The sequence below is a fragment of the Triturus cristatus genome, chromosome 5_2 (assembly GCF_964204655.1).
Source record: "Triturus cristatus chromosome 5_2, aTriCri1.1, whole genome shotgun sequence".
NCBI lineage: Eukaryota > Metazoa > Chordata > Amphibia > Caudata > Salamandridae > Triturus > Triturus cristatus.
In genome coordinates, this window is record NC_140588.1 from 765253784 (window position 1) to 765273838 (window position 20055).

Genomic DNA, 20055 nt, shown 5'->3' on the forward strand with positions numbered 1-20055 from the left:
ACAATATTCTGCAGGAAGCTGTGCCGCCATCAAATCGACTGGACACCACTGAGCCTGAACTTTTGTTTCAAGACCAAACAGCACCTGGCCGTCTCCGCTATAATTTGAGACCTAGGCCCATAGACAAATAAAGATTTCCTCATTATTTCCCTTTTGACATTTTTTGCTCTCCCATCTGAAGGACTTTCTTGATTTTTGTTTTTCGAACCACCATCCGGGTTCTGCCGCAGGGTCGCGGTGCCAAGACTTTGGGGTACAGGCCGAAGACGCTAGGTCAACGGTTCTGGTTGGTCTAGGGCGTTTCCCTGGACTGACAGGAGTACTCCTTAGCAGAAGAAACTCATCCACCGCGAGCGGCCCGAGTAGAGGATGGAGTTTTGTAAGATGGAGAGACCGATTGAGGAAATGAACTTTCAAACAAGGATGTGTAGAATTATAAAAAGTAAATGTTTTGTCTTTTTGTGCTTTTTTACACTGTGTAGTATCATGATGTTTATTGTAGGATGTGTGCTTTTCTCTGCTCAAAAACCTATTGCACCCACTCAACAGCCTATATCTCTTTCTACTGCCTCCTCTCACTCTTTTCACCCTTTGCCTGAGCACGAACAGACCAGACGATCAGAGTTCGTAAATAACTCGTTTATCCAACTCTTGCACCAGCACCAACTGGTAATGAATACGACCAATTGCTGGGTCTGTGGGTTAATGCCACATACCATTAACAAGGGTATTCCCTACCTGGTGCTACCGTACAGTTACAATGGATCGTCATGGGCATTCCAAACCATGTTTCTCTACGCTCTAGATACATACTCCCCTCGCCCACCGCGTTCTATCAGACCCATCACCAATAATAAGGCTTTGATGAAAGGAGTTGCCGATATGAGTAGAGATATTGATGCATACTCATCCATTCCTAAAGAAGAGCTGAGACCTTATGTAGGATGGAACGCGACGGGGTATAGTATTAGTCTGGGTGAAAGACAGCGAAAAACCTCATCTCCAATCTGGGTCGTACCCCACATGGGTCGGTTCTGCTTACAGGGTAATGGTCAGAATCCAAGGGCTCAACTGGGAAGGAGTGACTGTACTGAAACGTACACTTTCCCGTCACAGTTTTCCCCTGCGTTTTTGGCTGCTAAGGGCACATATTTCATCTGTAATGATCGAGCATATACATGGTTGCCCCCTGATTTCTCGGGCACATGTTATATTGCGAACTTGCTACCGCCGACATTTACTGCCGCCTCTGACTATCACAAGACCAGAGTTGTGAGAGGTGTGATTAGTAAGGAGGACACTGCCGGTCAGGAAGCAGGAGACTTCTTCTTGGGTTTCCTGCCGTTTTGGGGACCTATGGTCAATAGTAGGAACCTGAGACAGCTGACTCGTGTGGTTGAATCCACCGTCAATGTAACGGCTGGTGCCCTTAGTAATTTGACAGCTGAGCTCCAAGCGGATCGCCTTATGACTTTGCAGAACCGCATGGTTCTAGACGTTATTCTTGCAGACCGCGGTGGGGTATGCAAGGTCATCCAATCCAGTTGCTGCATTTTCATACCAGATAATGCTCCAACAGTGTATCAAGCCATCTCCAAACTCCATAAAATATCTGAAGCCATACACGTGGATAAGGGAGATTGGTCACTGATGGGATGGTTCTGGGAAATGATATCTGCCTGGGGTTGGAAAGTTCTGATGGTCATTGGAATGATCTTAGCCATTCTTTTCCTGTTCTGTCTATGCATACAGTGTGCTCCTACGATATGTGGCCTCTGTGCTACCTTATGTGTAAGGAAACCTGTATCAAGGGACGAGCTAAGTAATAGGATGATGCTACAGCAACATCTCCATGACTTCGTGGACATTGACCTAGACTCGGATTAAGATGAGTATAGTGATTGCCTATGTAAGGGCAAAAGGAGGGTCTGTCGTACTTTGATATTCGGAACCGCGTAGGGGACAGGGCCCTACCTCTGTCTATCTTGGTATTAGCGAACCGCAAATGGTAAATGCGGCACGTACGAGTGTTTTATGTGCCGTTCTAGCTATGAATGCACTGTGTACACGTTATTCTGCTCAACTACGCGGGTTCCATTTTGGAAGCAGTGGCCATCTTGTCATTGCCCTCACATAGGCTATGATGGAGTTAATACGGGCCTCACAGTACATGGGCTTTCCCTCTGACTTCTCTGTGACCTGGGCAGCTGGCTCTGCTGCCCCGGGTCAAACCGGTCTCACGAGCTCCCCTTCCTCCGTCCACCTGTGATTCGTATCAGGGCTTGACCCGTCATAAAACCCTTTCATTCTACACAATCCCCCGGCTAATCTCTTCCACACCTGCTTGTTCTTGCTTTATGACTTGTTTCCCAAAACAGGAGATGCTCATGTTTATTGGGGGGTCTATTTACTTCAAACGTGGGATCTGAATCTTACTGTGTAAATCATTGTGGGCTGGCCGAACTGGAATGTGGGATGGTCATCATGACTCTGCCTTTTCTTTGTAATGTACACTTGTATATTGCCGTATCATAAAACCTAGGAATGTATGCTTGAGGCAAGGAAAAGCGTATTTAAGATGAAGTCCGTTCCTATGATTTTCAGCAGTCTCCTGAGAACATACACGCTGTTGTACTTCTAGGATACCTGTCATTGGTCTGCAGCCAATAAACGATTCTTTGACTTCACCCAGAAGACTCTGTGTTTCTGTAGGTCCGGAACAGGGTGAAACCCAGAAGTCATAGGGTGTGTGCCCCTGCACCGCTGGGACTAAAATACCCAGTACTTCAGACTTCGGCCTACTCTGGAAGGAGAGAGGGTTTTTAACGTCACATGGAGTACAGATAATGCATGGAGAGTTAGTTCATAATCTTTTAACTGCATTGACATACCCAAAGAAAATTGCCATCGTTAAGTGTAGCGCCCATAGGAAAGTAGTTGATAAAGTTGGAGAAGGGAATGCGCTAGCAGATCGAGTAGCACGGGAGACTGCGATGCAGCCCAGTACTACTGCCATGTATGTAGTAAAGTCACAGGTGGAAAGATGGCATGATGCGAAGGAGGAAGTGCGAGAAATGCAGAGGACCGCTTCTGACAAAGAGCGGGAACAATGGGCTAGCGAGGGAGAACTGGATGACGAGGGCTGCTGGAGAAATAAGCAGATGGATAGATGGAAATTACCCACGGCCTTTGTACAACCTATGGTTCAGATGGCACATGGGCTAGCACATGTTGGAGCTTCCGCAATTGTGAAATTGCTTACCCAAGTCTGGGAGCATCCAGAGATTGCTAGCACAGCAAAGAGGGTGGTGCAGACCTGTATGATCTGCCTGAGGTATAACCCAGGAAAGGGTACTCGAACTCCAGCAGGAGGATTTGTGACACCTACTGCACCCTTCGAGGTTTTGCAGATGGATTACATCCAGCTTGAGCGCTGTAATAATCTGAAGTATGTTCTAGTAGTGGTCTGCGCTTTCAGCAAATGGGTTGAAGCGTACCCTACGAAAGACAATACTGCAATGACTACTGCGAAGTTGCTGCTGAAAGAGTTCTTCCCTCGATATGGCGTCTGTAGACTTCTGTGGAGCGATAATGGGCCTCACTTTGTAGCGGATGTTATAAAGTACGTTTTGAGGGGCCTAGGCATCACTCAGAAGTTCCACGCCGTGTTTCACCCTCAGTCTGCAGGACTAGTCGAGAAGTATAATGGTACACTGAAGCTCAAGATCGCTAAAATTCAAGCTTCGACGTCTTTGACTTGGCCAGATGCTCTACCGCTGGCGTTATTGTCAATTAGATCGATACCGCACTCTCGAACTGGCCTTACGAGATTGTCTTCGGACGCCCAATGAATATTTGGGGTCCACCAAAACCTAAGGCTGTGTATGATGTACCTTGTGTAATGATGAACGATTATCTGGCACAGTTAACGGATAACTTGGTTTCTATTCATCAACAGGTCCGAGAGGCGCTCCCTGATCGGTCTACCGGTGAAGGACATGGTCTCCGACCTGGTGACCACGTGATGGGGAAAATATTTGACAGAACAAACAGCTTGGAACCGAGATGGGTGGGTCCTGAACAGGTCCTCCTCGCAACGAGGACGGCTGTGCGAGTCTCCAACAGAAAGAATTGGATCCATTCCCTGCACTGTAGGAAGGTGCCGCCCGTATTGGTGGAACCTGCCGTACTGACCGATCAACAAGAAATCTTGGCTGCCGAGACAGGCCGTGCTGCGGAGCCAAACGCCACTGAGGAGCTCTTTCCGGACCACGCGACTCCTGGAGGAAGGCGATATCATCTTCGACCAAGGAAGTGAGTTCTCCAGTACCGGGACATACTGTCAGAACGGCCCTTGGGTTAGTGAAACGGAGAGCCAATGAGGCAAGGGGGGGGATCAGCCCTGCATTAGTGTAGCGACACCCGTCTTGGCCCGCTGGTGAAGAAATCGACCGCTGCCCAAGGGGAAGAGTTCTGACAGACCTTTAGTTTCAGGAAGATATTGGGTTTTTATTTTTGACATGGAGAAAAAGAAAATCCTTTGTGCATCAGGGTTCATGTTGACAGTAGCTATTGTTGGGATAACCACATGGTTCGTGGAGGATGTAACTCCCGCTCGGAAGATTCTTGTGTTGACAACTCCGGTGCCTGAGGAGCACTACTTTTATACATTACCGTATCAAGAGTTGAAGCATCGACAGTCTTACTTGAACAACACTTTCATCCAGATGCTGCATCATACCCACGTTGCTACGAATGCTACGAATTGTTGGATATGTGGGATGATGCCAGCTCATCAGAAGAAAGGAGGAACGCCATTTATACCACTTCCTTTCTCTCATAATGGCTCTTGTAGAGCATGGTATACTTTGCTTTTTGCCACTCGGAAACCGACAGTGGGACGATTGCTCTTCAGACTCAATAAAGAATGCCATCAAGACAAAAATGGGTATCCACAAGCGAATGGGACAATTTGGGAATGGGAAGAGTACCGACCAGACAATGAATCCATTCCCTACATCTTCACGAACACCAGAGACACTGTGGGAAAGGACAAATTTGTGATTCAAGTAGCACAAGCTCAAGCGGACCTGTGTGTCCAGAGTGTGGGTTTTCTCCCTGTTGGTGTTAGTGATTGTATTACTGTTTTGAACATTGATGGGTTGAACAATAGTACCTTTTTAGCCTCCCATAATACTTACTTTGTGTGTGGAAATAAAGGTTATTACCGTCTGCCGGCTGGGTGGTCTGGGGTATGCTATGTATCATTTCTATTACCTCCCGTATTCCTAGCACCCGCATCTTATCATAAGGATCTGAAATTATTGAATAACGTGACTGTAAATAGGTATAAACGTACTTTATCAATTGATGATGTAGATCAGACTGATACCAGTCTGCAGCAGTATATTGATTTTAACTTAGGACTGTTTTTCTTTGTTGGAGCTGCCCTGAACAGTAGGAAGATCCGAAGATTAACAAGAGTGGTAGAAGCTGTGACAAATCAGACTGCTGCTGCTCTTGGGAATCTTACGGAGGAATTGCAAATTACTAGAATTGTTGCATTGCAGAATCGTATGGTATTAGACGTTATGCTAGCTGACAGAGGAGGAGCATGTAAAATTATTGGAAGTAGCTGTTGTGTGTTTATCCCTGATCATACGCCATCAGTTTTTAATGCCATCAATAAACTGCATAAAATTGCAGCTGAAATCCATACAGAAAACGGCACTTGGTCCTTTTCTGGATGGTTTTGGGCGTTAATTACTGCCTGGGGATGGAAGGTTCTAACTGGTCTCTGCATTATTGTAGCAGTTCTGTTTTTGTGCTGTATCTGTGTTCAATGTGGTCCCTTGCTCTGCTCATTATGCGTATCATTCTGTATCCCTGATAAGAAAGCTATTGCCGATGTTGCTCACCAGAAACGTTTAGCTAAAGAAGTTGAAGAAATGATGACAATTGACATATATGATGATTATCCTAACAAGCCGGATGTCTTCAGTAAATGCTGAAAGGGTCGTCTGTTGTAAATTGAAACAACGATGTGATTAAGCATTTACTAAAGACATTAATTCCCTTAGTTTAGATCATGTTTTCTCCGTTATGTTGACCGAAGTTCGGACTCCATTTTGTATTGTCATGCTTCCACGTGTTCCCCACGAGAAGAGTCCAACCTCTGTGTTAGTTGCTCTTGTAATCTGCCTAGTAACAGTCTATAAATAGCTCCTTTGTCCATCTGGCGCATGCCCAGACTTGACCACATCTGTTATCAGTTAGCCTTGCTTGACCATGTTTTCGCGGGCTCAAGGAGTGTGTTAGCTCCGCCCACATATTGATTCAGTATCGAAAATGACCATAAATGGTAATGTCCTTCGGCCTCATGTTGTATCCACCCACTTATGAGCCCCTCTATTGTGTATAAAAGGGGACCATGTACGTAAGCTCTTTGTGCTACTCTATGCAATACTGAAGAGTGTTGTGTGGATTGTAGGACCACCCTTAAGGGTTAATAAATGCTGTCTTTGTACTTTGCAGTTTCCGTGCCAACTTCCTTATAGATTCCATTACAGGAGAGCGAACCCTTGTGTCCTGCGGGCCTAGCTGGGGCCTGTATTCATCACTGCAACCATAATTATAGTAAATGGGGTTCAGGTTTGTCAATAAATGCTTTAAGATAAATAACAGCGTCTGGATCATTCCTTGACATAACCTCATAATAAAAATTGATGAGAAGCAGTCTGTACTTATTGGGGAATATTAAGAGGATACCCAGAATAGTCTTAAAATTAGACTTAAGAACCTCTACCTTACGTTTATGCTCTAGTTTAACTAGAGTTATTAAGCCACCATTGGTTCCCCCACAGGAGGAACAGAAAGCTGGGGCTGAGTACGAGGAAAAACCATCAAGAAGTAAACAACCCTCAGTATCCCATGCTTCCTGTAAACAAATAAAGTCAAACTTCTTCAACATGCATAGCCAATCAGCATCTGGAAGCTTGCGCTTTACCCTGACAATATTCCAACTAAGGACTGCAACAGTGTCTAGACTCACTGTGTCCGGTTCCTGGTTCGGGGTAACAGAATTCAAAATGTCAGTAGTGGGAATAGAAACCAGTCAGTTAGGATCTTCCAGCTCACTCGGAGGTAGAAAGTGGTTACTTAGTTGTAACGTTGTAATGTCAGTTAAGTCAGCATGATTGGTTGGTTCGTGGTGTGGCTTTTTCTGATTCCGTTCAACAGTCCTCCTAACCAGGGCATCAGAGTTTACAGGTGGATAGAAAAAGCCCAGAGGAAGAACAGATATGCGGTCCATTGATACATCTTTTTCCCCAAGGGCATGGAAAATCAAACCAGCTTGTGCAGGATTGTTGAAATTTACTAATATACAATCACCCAGAGATGTTTTGTGGGACTGACCTATGCATCCCACCCTACGGGCCATTATTATTTCCTCTGCCAGAATTTGGGTGAGTGGCTGGTGAAAATGTACCCTGGTATTCAGCCTGTGGACTACTTTATTCTTGAGTTGGGCATAATTGTCCTGTGTATTCTTTCCCAAAGGAGGTACATCCACCAACACAACGATGTAAGGGGTGACTGCCAGGGGCAGTTGAATGGTAGCATTGGAAGGCTGATTGGAGGGCTGATGCACTAATGGTGCGGGTTGAGGTATTAATGAAGTGGTCGAAACTCAGGACATCTTTCCTGAGTAATTATCCATGATTTGGCAGAGGCTTACTGCCCAAGATTAGCTTCGACTGTGCAAAATGGGATGGATTGATTGTAAAGACCAGCCCTCTGGGGCAGATGTAATGAGGCTGTAGGTCGGACCTGAATTTGGACCTGGAAGGAAGTGCCAGGACATAGGTTTTCAGTGACACTGCTTGAGAAATTCTAATATCTAAATTTGGCATACTTTTTGGAGAGTCATTGAGCCTGCTGATAGTAGAATGTAAATTGTCCCAGACCCTTTTAATAGCCCCACTATTTGCTCAAGAGCAGAAATCCGGGTGTCAACGGCATTTCAAGCTGTATGGATCTTGTTTTCGATATTTTTAAAAGACGCCACCAGGGAATCCTCAGTTGTATCTTGCCCAAGAGCTGTATGGTTATCCAATTTAGATGTAACTGGAGCCTTCCTAGGACCGGGTGTAGCCTTCTTTGATGGTTTAATGGGGTTGGGTTGGCCTGGGATAGGTGTTTTACGTCTGGCACCCATATTACCCGTTTTTCGGGGTTTTTGTGGAACATTTTAATCTGGTGTCCCTCCGTGTGGGTTGTAAGGCCAGGGTGCTTGAAGGACCGGTCAAATAGTCTTTAGAGGTAGAGGGGAGCATAGGAGATGCTCTGGTGATAATGTTAATAGAGTCCAACCCTCACCCCGCTGAGCATCTGTGTCTTGTATTAGAACACAGTGGTTCGCTGCCATCTCTATTTCAGAGCTAGTACTCTCCTCTGATAGCACCCCCACGGCCTTTTTAAGTACGACAATATAGATGAACTACCTCGTGACCTTTTATCAGCCCATTAGCGATTTCTGCCTTTCTCTTCCCCATACTTAGAGGTATATTTGCCGCACATTTTAAGGTCAAATTAACGAGTTAAGATCGAATTAGCGAGTTATATGACGAAAACAGTATCCGAATGTTGCAACCCCACAGAATCACATAGTTAACACTAGCAGCATGCCCACTCACTGTCTTCAAGAACTCCAATTTACAGGGTCCGGACTCCAGAGTTAAGAGGGATGGCCCAGCCCAGCCTCTTTCACGCGTCCTGTGCTACGGGATGCCTTGCAGGTTTTTATGGCGCTCCTGCGCCTTTCCAGGTCATCACGTGGCCCTCCTCCAGGGCTGGCAAAAACAGAAGAGCTGGTGCGGCAAAGAGACAGAGAGGTTCCAACGCTGTGGGACGCCTCACAGGTTTATATGGGGCTCCGGTGCCTTTCCAGGTCATCAAGGGCCCCCTCCTCCAGGGCTGGTAAAAACAGAAGAGCTGATGCGGCAAAGAGACAGAGAGGCTCCAACGCTGTGGGACGCCTCGCAGTTTTATATGGCGCTCCAGTGCCTTTCCAGGTCCTCACGGGCCCCTCCTCCCAGTCCGGCAAAAACAGAATAGCTGGTGCGGCAAAGAGACAGAAAAGCATTCAGATATGGACACTGTGGATGCCACTGTGGCCATCGTTGAACATCATTTGTTCAATCAAACTAAATGCATTTAGCTGTGCATGGATTTTCAGTCATGTTCAGCAAGTTTGGTTGATAATAACTAGGGGTGGGCGGAATTTGCGAAATTAACTTTCGCAAATTATCGCGAAAATGTTTAAAATTATCGCAAACAAGCGGAAATATCGCGAAGATGCAGAAGTTTTTTTCCGGCATGTTCGCGAGATTTTCTGCATGGTTGCGGGTCGCCAACTTACCCATGTGGTTGCTTGCGGGCGCGGCCATATTGTTTTGAGTTGTCTCGCGGTGCATGATCGCGAGAAGAAAGACGTCATCGCGCGACGCATGACGTCACTGGGGGCGCGAACTGTCGCGAGACAGCGCAAATGGCTAAAAACAATACAACATCTCATGGAGAACGCGACCGGATCAAGAAAACTTGTCGGCGAACGCAGGGATTCAGGTAAGGCGATCGCGCACGCACGAGAATGTATTATTTTACAGCGCGAGCAAGAAACAAATTATCGCCAAGCTACGGAAACCGGAAATTTTGACATTTTCGCGCTCTCCGCGGAACGTGAAAATGTCAAATTATCGCAATTTCCGCGAACGGAACAACATTTTCGCCCAGGCCTAATAATAACTGGCATAGTGCCAGACTCCAGCAACCCAAGTGAGCTGCCCACAGACAAAGACCCTGGGCAGTGGCCTCTTCTTACAGGACCTACTCTATTGTCAGACCCTGCACTAGCCCCCTATCCCACTCACACCAGCTGCACATGGTCAAACACTGTGTGCTGCAGGTTCTGGGCTCCAGTCCTGGTGATAGTGAGCTCCTGTTACTAGCACCTATCCCACCCAAATCATCACAGCATTGACAGTGGTCTGAGTACTCAGAACCTGAAGCTGCTTCAGTGGTCTTAGTGCGCAGAACCTCAACCTGCTTCCATCCTGGTAAAACAATCAGCAGGTCTGACGGCTGTGCAAAACAAGTTCTTTTTAAAAAAAAAATATTTTTTTATTATTTTATGCCTTCAGGTACATCTTTAAACAAACAAGCAGATTAGGAAGGTGAAAGGCTATACATCAGTCTTAGAACGGTCAGAATTAATAAAAACAAACGTACATGAGAAAAGAGAAAGGAAAATATAGAGCATAGAAAAAAAAAAGAAAACACAGAAGAACATTCCCATTTCAGATCTTCCCTTTCGCCCCTTTACCCTATTCCCATTCTCTCCCCTAGCTCGCCATGACTTTTTCCTAACCATTTAGATAATGGAGCCCAAATTTTATCCCTTTTTTTCCTGGCACGATGGCCCTTGTTTTTGTATAGAGCCATTTATATATTATACATATTCAATAAACGATGAAGCCAGAGTGCATATACCGGTGGTTCCAAATCTTTCCAAGCTGTAGCTATTAGTAGCCCAGCGACTGCTATTGAAACAAAAACAAAATCCCTATGTGCCGATACTAGTCTAATTCGACTATTATACCCTAATAGCATCAGCGAAGCACTTATTTCGATTGCACAATTAATCAATTCATGCCAAAAATGTTCTATACCCTTCTTTAAAGGGGTCAGGGTTTTGCATGCATAAAACATATGAGTGATATCCGCTGGGCTATGGTGACATCTGGGGCACTGATCATTATCTTATTTCCCCCACCCGAAGAGTTTTGCTGGGGTGTAATATAGATTGAAAAGGGTTTTGTAGTGTTGGGCTTGGAGATTAGCAGCCAAAAATATATTCTCGCCCATTTTTAATGACATATCTATATCTATATCGTCATCCCCTAGTTTAGATGCCCACTTTGTCTCCGTTTTCTCCACATCGTCCGGTATTGTTTCCATTAGTATTTTATAGAGCTCCCCAATCCTCCCTTTTCCCCGATACACCTTATCCATTAGCGGTATTGCTCTGAGGTTTTCCTGTTTCTTGGCTTGATTCTTTATACACCCCCTTATTTGAATATATTTAAAATATGATCTATTATTAATCTCAAATTTCTGATCAGTTCTTGAAAAGGTAGTATGTCTAGCTTATCATTAAGTAGGTTCCCAACTCGCTGTATGCCTGCCTGTGCCCACTCTCTGGCCATATTGTCCGAGAGTTCGGCTGGAAAAATTGTGGTTCCCCACAATGGGGTATATCTATTACATTTTGGTATGTTCATAATTTTACTTATTTTGCACCATACCGTTCTGGCAGCTTTCAAGCATTTGGAGCGAGTTTTTTTAATAATATTTAGATTCTAACTGTCTGAGGAGGAGCCCTGCTGCTTCTTTCCCCACAGCAAGCTGATATATAGAGGGTAAGTCGTCCTCACCCACGCGCCTATCTGCACCCAGCAGATCGCCCATTTCTTGCAGGAAGGTTGACAAATAATAATTATATAAATTTGGAGCAGCCCACCCCCCTCTCTCTCATGGGAGAGTCATTGTCCTCAGAGCCCGTCTTGTTTTTTGATAGTTCCAAATAAAATTGGAAAAAATTGAGTTCATTTTCTGGAATGTACTAGCCGATAATTCTAAAGTGATTGCTCGAAATAAATACAAAATTCTAGGGAAGATCTTCATTTTTAAAACATTGACTCTGCCCACTATCGTTAAGTGCAATTTATCCAATCTTCGAAGCTCGGAGGATATATCCTCTAATACTGGATCAATTTTATTTGCCCATAATGTATCCATATCAGGCCCAATCTTTACCCCAAGATAGGTTGCAACATCTATCTGCCGCTGATCTTGTAAACTTCCCTGTCTAGTGGAAATTATCTGGGTCTTCCCTTTATTCAAACAGTAGCCTGATCTACTCCCAAATTCCTCTGCCAATCTTTCGACTTCTACTATTGCTGTTATTGGGCTTGATGTAACTACAGCGATGTCGTCTGCATATGCAAGTATTTTTGTCTCATATCCATTAGTTTTATAGGGTTCAATCACAGAGTTCTCTATTATCTGATTAATAAATGGATCCAGATATATAGCGAAGAGGATTGGGGAGCATGGACATCCTTGCCGGGTGCCCCTTGCCACCTCTTTCGGACCTAATGCCATTCCCATCATTTGTAATCTAGCATAAGGTTGATGGTACATCGCCTGAATGGCTGTTATCATTTTGGGGCCTATCCCTCGCTCCGCTAGTGCCCCCCACAGATATTGCCACATCACTCTGTCAAAGGCCTTCTCTGCATCCAAGAGAATCACAGCCAGTCCATCCCCTCCTGCTGCAGCTGTATCTAGCAAAGATATTATTTGTCTGGTATGATCCGTTGTTCCCCTTCCTGGCACAAAGCCATGTTGCCAGGGTGAGACCAAACTGGCTATGATTCTCTGGAGCCGGGTTGCTAGGACCTTTGAGTATATCTTCGCATCTGAATTTATCAATGAGATGGGCCGATATGACCCTGGTACTGCCGGCAGTTTCCCCTTCTTATGAAATATGATTATATCTGTTTCCTTCCATGAATTAGGCGGAATCCCACGGTATTGGACATCTAGAAAAAGATCCTGAAGGATACCGGCCAAATCGCTTTGAAGCATTTTATATAGTTCTAGCGGGATTTTGTCTGGGCTGGCGGCCTTCCCTGAGGAGAGTAAATTTAAAGCTTGAACCGTCTCATCCAGCGTGATCTCTTCTTCTAATTCCAAACGTATAGCTGGGTCTAATTTTCTAAGCTGTGGATATTCCCCTTCCGTAGCTGATTGAATATCGCAGGGATCTTGTTGATATAGTTTACTATAATATTGCTTAAAAACCTCCATTATCTTAGCAGAGGTCGTTTCCATTTGCCCCTCCGAATTTTTGATTTCTTGTATATTATTTCTGCTGACCTTTTGTCTGGTCCTAAGGACCAGAAGTTTAGCCGCCTTTTCTCCACATTCATACATCTCTTTTCGGTGTGCTTGGTATGCCTGGGCTATTTGCATCTGGAACATGTTGTTAATCTCTGATTTATCAATCATTATCTGGTTATTAATGGGCATTAATCTATCTCCCTCCCCCTGAGATAGTAATTTAGTGTGTTCTGTTTCTAGCTGTGCTAACCTACTCATTATGGAGGTGACCTGACTTCTCCATACTTTCCGCTGTTGACCCACATAACTTATTATTTCGCCCCTTAGACACCCTTTATATGTATCCCACACAATTGCTCGTGAGGCGCTATATCGGTTAATTTAAAAAAATCCTCTAGTCAACTTTTTAATATACTTTATAAACTTTTCATCTATCAATAGTTTCCTGTCGAACTACCAGGAGCGAGGTTCTCTTTCCAGAACCTGGCCCCTGATTTTAAGCATAAGCAGATTGTGATCCGAAAAGATACGTGGCAGTTTATTGATCTCTGCTTCCCCCAGTAAATTAGCAGACATCAAAAAATAATCTAAGCGGAAGTATTTTTGATGCGGGTATGAAAAATAGGTGTACCCAGGATCTAAATCCTTCTTATCTACCCATACATCTACCAGGCCATGACTAGACTTAAAATTATTTATACCCTGATTCACCCGTGGTTTACGTCCCTTATATTTCTCCCCCACCACCTTTAGGCTATCAGAGTGAATATTAAAGTCACCACATACTATTAGTGGGGTTGACCATGTAGCAAGCTCCAATTCTAGCTCCTCCCAGAGCTCTGGATCGTCCTGATTTAATGCATAGACAGACACAATAGTTACACCAGTGCTTAATGTTATAATGGCCCATATACCCCATTTGTCTGCCAAAGTCCGCTTAATAATGCCTGCTTGACGTTTGATAAATATTGCTACACCTCTTATCATTGAGGTCTGAGAGGAGCATACTGCCAAATCATATCCTATTATCTGTAAGACACCCCGATTGTTCCACGGAATATGGGTCTCCTGTAAGCAAATAATTTCCGGGGCAATAAATCGCAAAATCTCGAACACCTTTGCTCTCTTGGCTCTATCATTCAAGCCTGCAACATTAACTGTACAAATCTGTAGTTTATCCATACTTTACTGTGAAATTATACCATCTTAATAATTTAACATTCCAACTTTTATTCATTCCTTCCTTTTCTAAGCTTCTAGTTCTATTCAACTTCATGTACCTGAACTGGCATTTCTTCCCCCCTGACCCTCCCCCATCCTCCCTGCCCACCCTTCCACCCCACCCTGCCCTCAACCCACCCATGAAAGCCACTAGACCTTGGTCTAGTAGTGATGTGACAGCTCTTGGTGTAATCCTAGTGCCCCCCCCAATTTCTACTCTAGCAAAAATCAATACATCCCTAAGGAAAGAAAAGACCTTTGTGACGGACTCAATATCCTGGTTTCTTATCCACCTATTAGTTTATGCGTTCTTCATATCGCACCACCCCATGTGCACTCCCTCGTTTCCTAGTTTTTCCACATAAATCTCACCTACCCATTCTAACTTTTTCTACTTAGCCAAAAATTCCTTGGCTTTAATTTCTGATATAAAAAAGCAAACTCTATCCCCAATTATAATTTTTATTTTTGTAGGGTTCAGGAGGAATGCCTGAGCTCCCTTTTCTTGGAAGGGAGTGATCATCTGCCGTAACCGCCACCGTCTCTCCACTGTCACATGGCAGAAGTCTGTCTTTGTAAAAAATTCCACATTTTCCATCCGTCTCTTACGATCTGGTCTTGCTTTTTCAAAAATTGATTGTCGTAGGAGATAATTTCCAAAAAAGACAAGCACGGCCCGGGGTCTTGTAGTGGCACTTGTCTGCTGTTTCTGAGCTATTGGGTCCCTATGTGCACGTTGCACTTCCTGATCCCAATTCCATCCTCCAATCTCGGGGAATGCCTTGGCCAACAGGTCAACCATATAGGTTCTGATATCCGCCGCACCTCTATCTTCGGGGATACCCATGAACCGCAGATTATTTCTACGTTGACGGTTTTCCTGATCTTCAAGTTTCCACTGTATGTCTATGAGTCTGGCCTCATGAGAAGTGGTCTGCTGATGTGTTACCATCAACTCCGTCTCCATATTGCTCCTTCTCTTCTCAAGATCTGTTAAATGGTCCCAAATCTCCGTGCATACTTTGGCTATTTTACGGAGTGAGCCTTGGATCTTCCGAATGGCAGCCTGGGATCGCCTATTATCTTGTTTAGATTCATCCCTGTGTGCCATGACCGACTGCAGTATTGCGTCCAGGGTTGTTGTAGTCGCTGATCCCGTATTGGAGAGTGTTTCAGGTTAATCACCCACAAGGTGGCTAGTGGATGAATAATCCCAGTTTAGATCTTGTGTTCCCCCTTTTGTTCGGTTTGTAGCTGTCAACGACTTAGCTAACCTTCGTATTGTTGTTGCGGAGTCTCTACCACTGGTATCTCTACCACTAGTGTCGTGTGGGCTTTCACTATCTTCTTCCACCTCAGCGGAGAAGAGCAGGAGGCCGATCCTTCAGATATTTGGCCCCGAAATTGTGGAATACAATCCCGCTTGCAGCTCGTGCCATCACGAATCATTTGTCTTTCAGAAAGAAAATTAAAACTTGGCTATTTACCACTCCTCAGGCCCGGCTTTCTGTAGTTCTTCCCACACCTGGCTTGGTTGCTGCGTATCTGGTTTGTCTGCAAGCGCTGGGACGCCCCGTTGCTGGGGTAGCCATGCGCTATATAAGCTACCCTAACATAACATAATATAACATAACCTCACTGTCGCTACCGTTTGTAGACTGGGCAGACCCCGCCAATGATCCTGTGTCCTCAGAAAGAGAGTAATAATAGTCTGTCGTCTCAATATCCGTCTCCTTCCCCTGTTGTATGCTCCGTGAAAAATGCTTGGGTCGCACATGGGATGAATCATCCGTTATTTTTACTGTTGTTTTAGCCCTTGACACAGGAAGGTTTGAGCTTGCTTCTTTACTGCAGGACCGGGCTGGTCTTAATTCATCCTTATCCAGATATGTCAGAGTTATCTGTTTGAGTTTATCATTACCATGGTCATGACCCCCCTTAACCTGCTTGCCTTTTGCCTGCTGCAACTGCGGTTGCAGTGTCTGGCTCCCCTCAGCTTGCCCGGTTTCCTCATCAGATATTTCTGCTGGAGCAGCGTTAGCACCAATTATTGCCTCCTCATGTTGACCACCCCAGGCCCCATCCGTCATCAAGTTATTCTCCATCATTACATCATTAATTTGTTGAGAAGCTAAAGGTGTAGCAGACATAACCACAGTACACCCCCTGCCATCGCCGACTCCGCTATGTCAGTTACCTGCGGAGAACACTCAAGTGTAATGTTTTGACTGACAGAGCCATCTCTCACCATATCTCTCACCATATCCAGTCCCTCCTGCCTTGCTTTGCTGGCCTTTTCCTTATCGCCGCATTTTGCCTGCTTTGCTTGTTTCTCCCGACTCTTCGTTAGCAGCTCCTTTACGCTGGGACCGGCTGGTAGTTGCTGGGGCATTCCTCTTCCCAGGCAATCCTTCCGGGTTGAATTCTGCCTGTGTCGCCCTAGCGGACGCGTCACACCTCCCCCTGCAACAGCTGCGCCGTCCTCCAGCCTCCGAGAGGGTTTTGCTGCTATGCTGCTCGCTTTTCCTGGAGCGGGGGTATCATCGATTGCATCCTTGGCTCCCACTTTCGCCCTGGGCTTCGGCTTCATTTCTTCGTAGCTTGTGCAACACTGCCCTGCTAGCCACACGTTTGAAGACCCTCTCTGCTCGCGACTCGTGACGATTCCAGAGGTCACCATACACCAAGTCTGCCAACAGGTAAGAGCCACTGTTTCCGCTGTAGCCGTCGAGGCTATTTCACAGTAGTTGCTCCTTTCACCTCTGTTATCGAGGATTATATTCTCGGTGGGGCCATACATCTCCAGGACTAATTGTGGTGGGCAGTCATATTCCACAAGTGGGGGGTCATTGGATCACACCATCGAGCTTCTGCGGCAGGCTAGCCTAGCCTGCCGCCATCTTGGCTCTCCCCTGTGCAAAACAAGTTCTGATGGCAGGGTCTAGCCAGTAGTCGGACATGCACCCGCACTTCTTTCACCGAACCAAGCTACATTGATTTATTTATTTATAATTCACTTGGGCGCCCAAGGACCTCATGCTGCTCGGACTACCTGTGACTGAGACTTGCTATCTAAAGGAAGAACAGAACATAGTCATGAGGTAAGGGCTGGTGAAGGGCTCATTTGAGGACCCTCTAGTTTTCTTCTTCAAAGTTTGACATTCAGGCACGGGTCACGTGGGATGGCATTTCAAAGTTTGGTTCCCAAAATCCTGAAGGATCTACCTCTGCTTTTTTACTTCTTATAGAGGTGGACGTTCAGAAAGGCAGCCGCGCTAAAGTGCATGCATCTTGTTGGAAGATAGGAAGAAGTCAAAATAGAGCAGTTTAGTGCTTAAGTGACTCAGGAAGAGAAATTTAAACAAATTAGTGCCTGAACTGGAAGCCAGTGTTATGCGGGCAGAGGCTTTTGAGACATTAAAAAAATTGCAAATGTCCCAGACCGGAACCTTCATGTTTAGGATACTCTGAAAAATGATAAAGTGGGAGGCCAGTAGGCCCAAGTAGATAGCATGGCAGAAGACCGACCGAGACAGGATAAATACAGCTCCCACCCTGCTGTGGCATTCATTTGGGAGGAGAGGAACAGTTTTCCTCAGCGTGTGTAGGACAAACAGACAAGAGGACCCTCATTTCTGGACCTGGTAATCAAAAGGCAGTTTGTTCTTAATTAATTTCCTCAGCAGAAGGGGCTCAGGTCCTAAGTGAAACCAATCAGTCCACGTGGAATCAATTAGGTGGTTCCCCGGCAATAAAATTATTTTCTGTATCCATCAATTTTAAGATAACCCCCGCATTTGCCCCACTCCCGGTTTCCTTACTTGGATTCCTTGTCAAAAATAAGCCAACATAGACTTGCTCTTGTGGTGGTCATTGTTGGCCGCAGTTTATTATGCATACCCATATATACATATCCCTACTGTTGTACATCCTGCCATAAATCATCATTGCTGAGCTGTCATCCTGAGTCTTGCTTTGCTTGCATCTCGTTATACATTGTGTTTGCAAAATCATATGTACATTGGACACATTGCATATTAGACTGACATTTCGTTACATGGTCATTTGCAGGCTTGTAATGTCTCTTGGCCCTATGGGGTCGTTGCTTCGTTCGGTTGGATTTGCCCTTCCAGGGGTATAGCTTTTTGTCCCGGAGTTAGGCCACATCTCGCTACCTTGCCGTTTCTTGTTGTGCCCTGCCATCTGGTGGGGGCTGGGCAGCGAGTGCCGTCTCCGATAGCTACCCCCCTTGTGGTAGGCCAACTCACCCAGCCGTAAGGCATCCCAGAGTGAGTGGTCCTAGCCACCGGCCATAGGCCAACTCACCCAGCCGTAAAGCATCCCAAGGTAAGTGGTCCTATTCTGGTGCACCGCCCACCGGTGTGCCTCCGTACCAACCATTATCCCTGTAGTTTTCTCGCCACACCGCCAGGGAGGCTTCCGTCTTCCTGCGGCTACCCCCTTCCGCTGGCTTCTTTATTTGCAACCCGCCAATGTCATTGCGCCCCAAAGGTTGCTCCAGAATACTCCCATGCCCATATCGGACAGGTGCACCCCATCCTTTGCATAGAACTCGGGCTGGCCTGTGTGGATGAGGCCATGCCTAACCGACTCCAGCCCGTTGGTTCTGCAAAATTTGCTCACGGTTAGGTTCAGTTTTTTCCTCGAGTTCTCCACCGCGCTCTGTGAATGTGCCCCACGCCATTCATTCCTGCTGATCAGTTCCGACCATATGATGGAGGTGTCTCGGAATGCGCTGCTCGCCTCCGTCAGATCTCTTTTTATATCCTGAAACAGGTCCCACCTGCCACGTTTGGCCAAGTCGTTCCCCCCAGGTGTATAATCAGGACGTCGAAGGTGCGCGCCGGCCTCTGTCCTCAGCTCTGCGAGCCTCGCTGGCAGCTGCTCCCATTTCATTCCCGGTTGGCCAAACCACCTTATGCAGGTGTCCGCCGGCCGTCGGGGTTGCCTGCTCCCCTCCTGCCACCACCAGGAGTGCATGAGAGTTATGAAAGAGTGGCCTACCACCCAAGCCAAGCGCGGTCTCCTTCGTGCTGGAGGAATGACAACAAGTTATTGAGTTGTCCGGGCAGGGGGGTGCTGGTACTGCCTTACATGAGCTGGGGTCTTATGTAGGTCCGGTATGCTTTTGACCTCCATCTCCCTACCGCCTATATCCCAGCTGCAGACATCCCATGCTGTGCGGCGGTTGTGGCGGCCCCTATCCTAATTGAATGGGACCCAAAACCCAAAGGAGGCAGTCCCGCTTTGCTGAGTTAGAGGCGCATGATCGAGGTGAACTGGAATCTGCTGAGGTGAGTACCGTCCCTATGTTTGAACAGTGGACCATCGCCGGCCGGGCGTATTGCCATAAAAGCCATCAAACAGCACACTGCGCAACACTTCCTGTCCTCGATGCACCACAACCTCACCACCGCCCCTTTGCCAGCTTGGTCTGTCTTTGAACGCCGCAGTAGCAGCTCTATCTCCCCCGGTCTTGGTGTGAAGTCCCCAGCTTGGAGGCAGCTTTCTGCCAGGCCTGCCCTCACAGGAGCTACCAGCTCGCTGACGCGAAACGCCCCGAAGAATGCAGTGGCAAAGGCTGCCCTGAATAGCTGTTGCTCATAACCATAATTTGTAATGTCTTGCAGCACCCCCAGCAAAGCCCTTAGCTTGGCGAAGTCTATAGGGCATCTGGTATCCCTCCTCGCGCCCTCAGTTCGCTTCCACCCCTTCATCGCTGCCTTGGTGTAGTGTGTGGCCACAGGGTCCAGCCCAGTCTCTAACCTAGAGTAGTATGCCACGGCTGCCAGGTGGGCTTGTGTCCATGACCTGGACTTCTGGGAGTTAAACGCCCACTGTATGAAC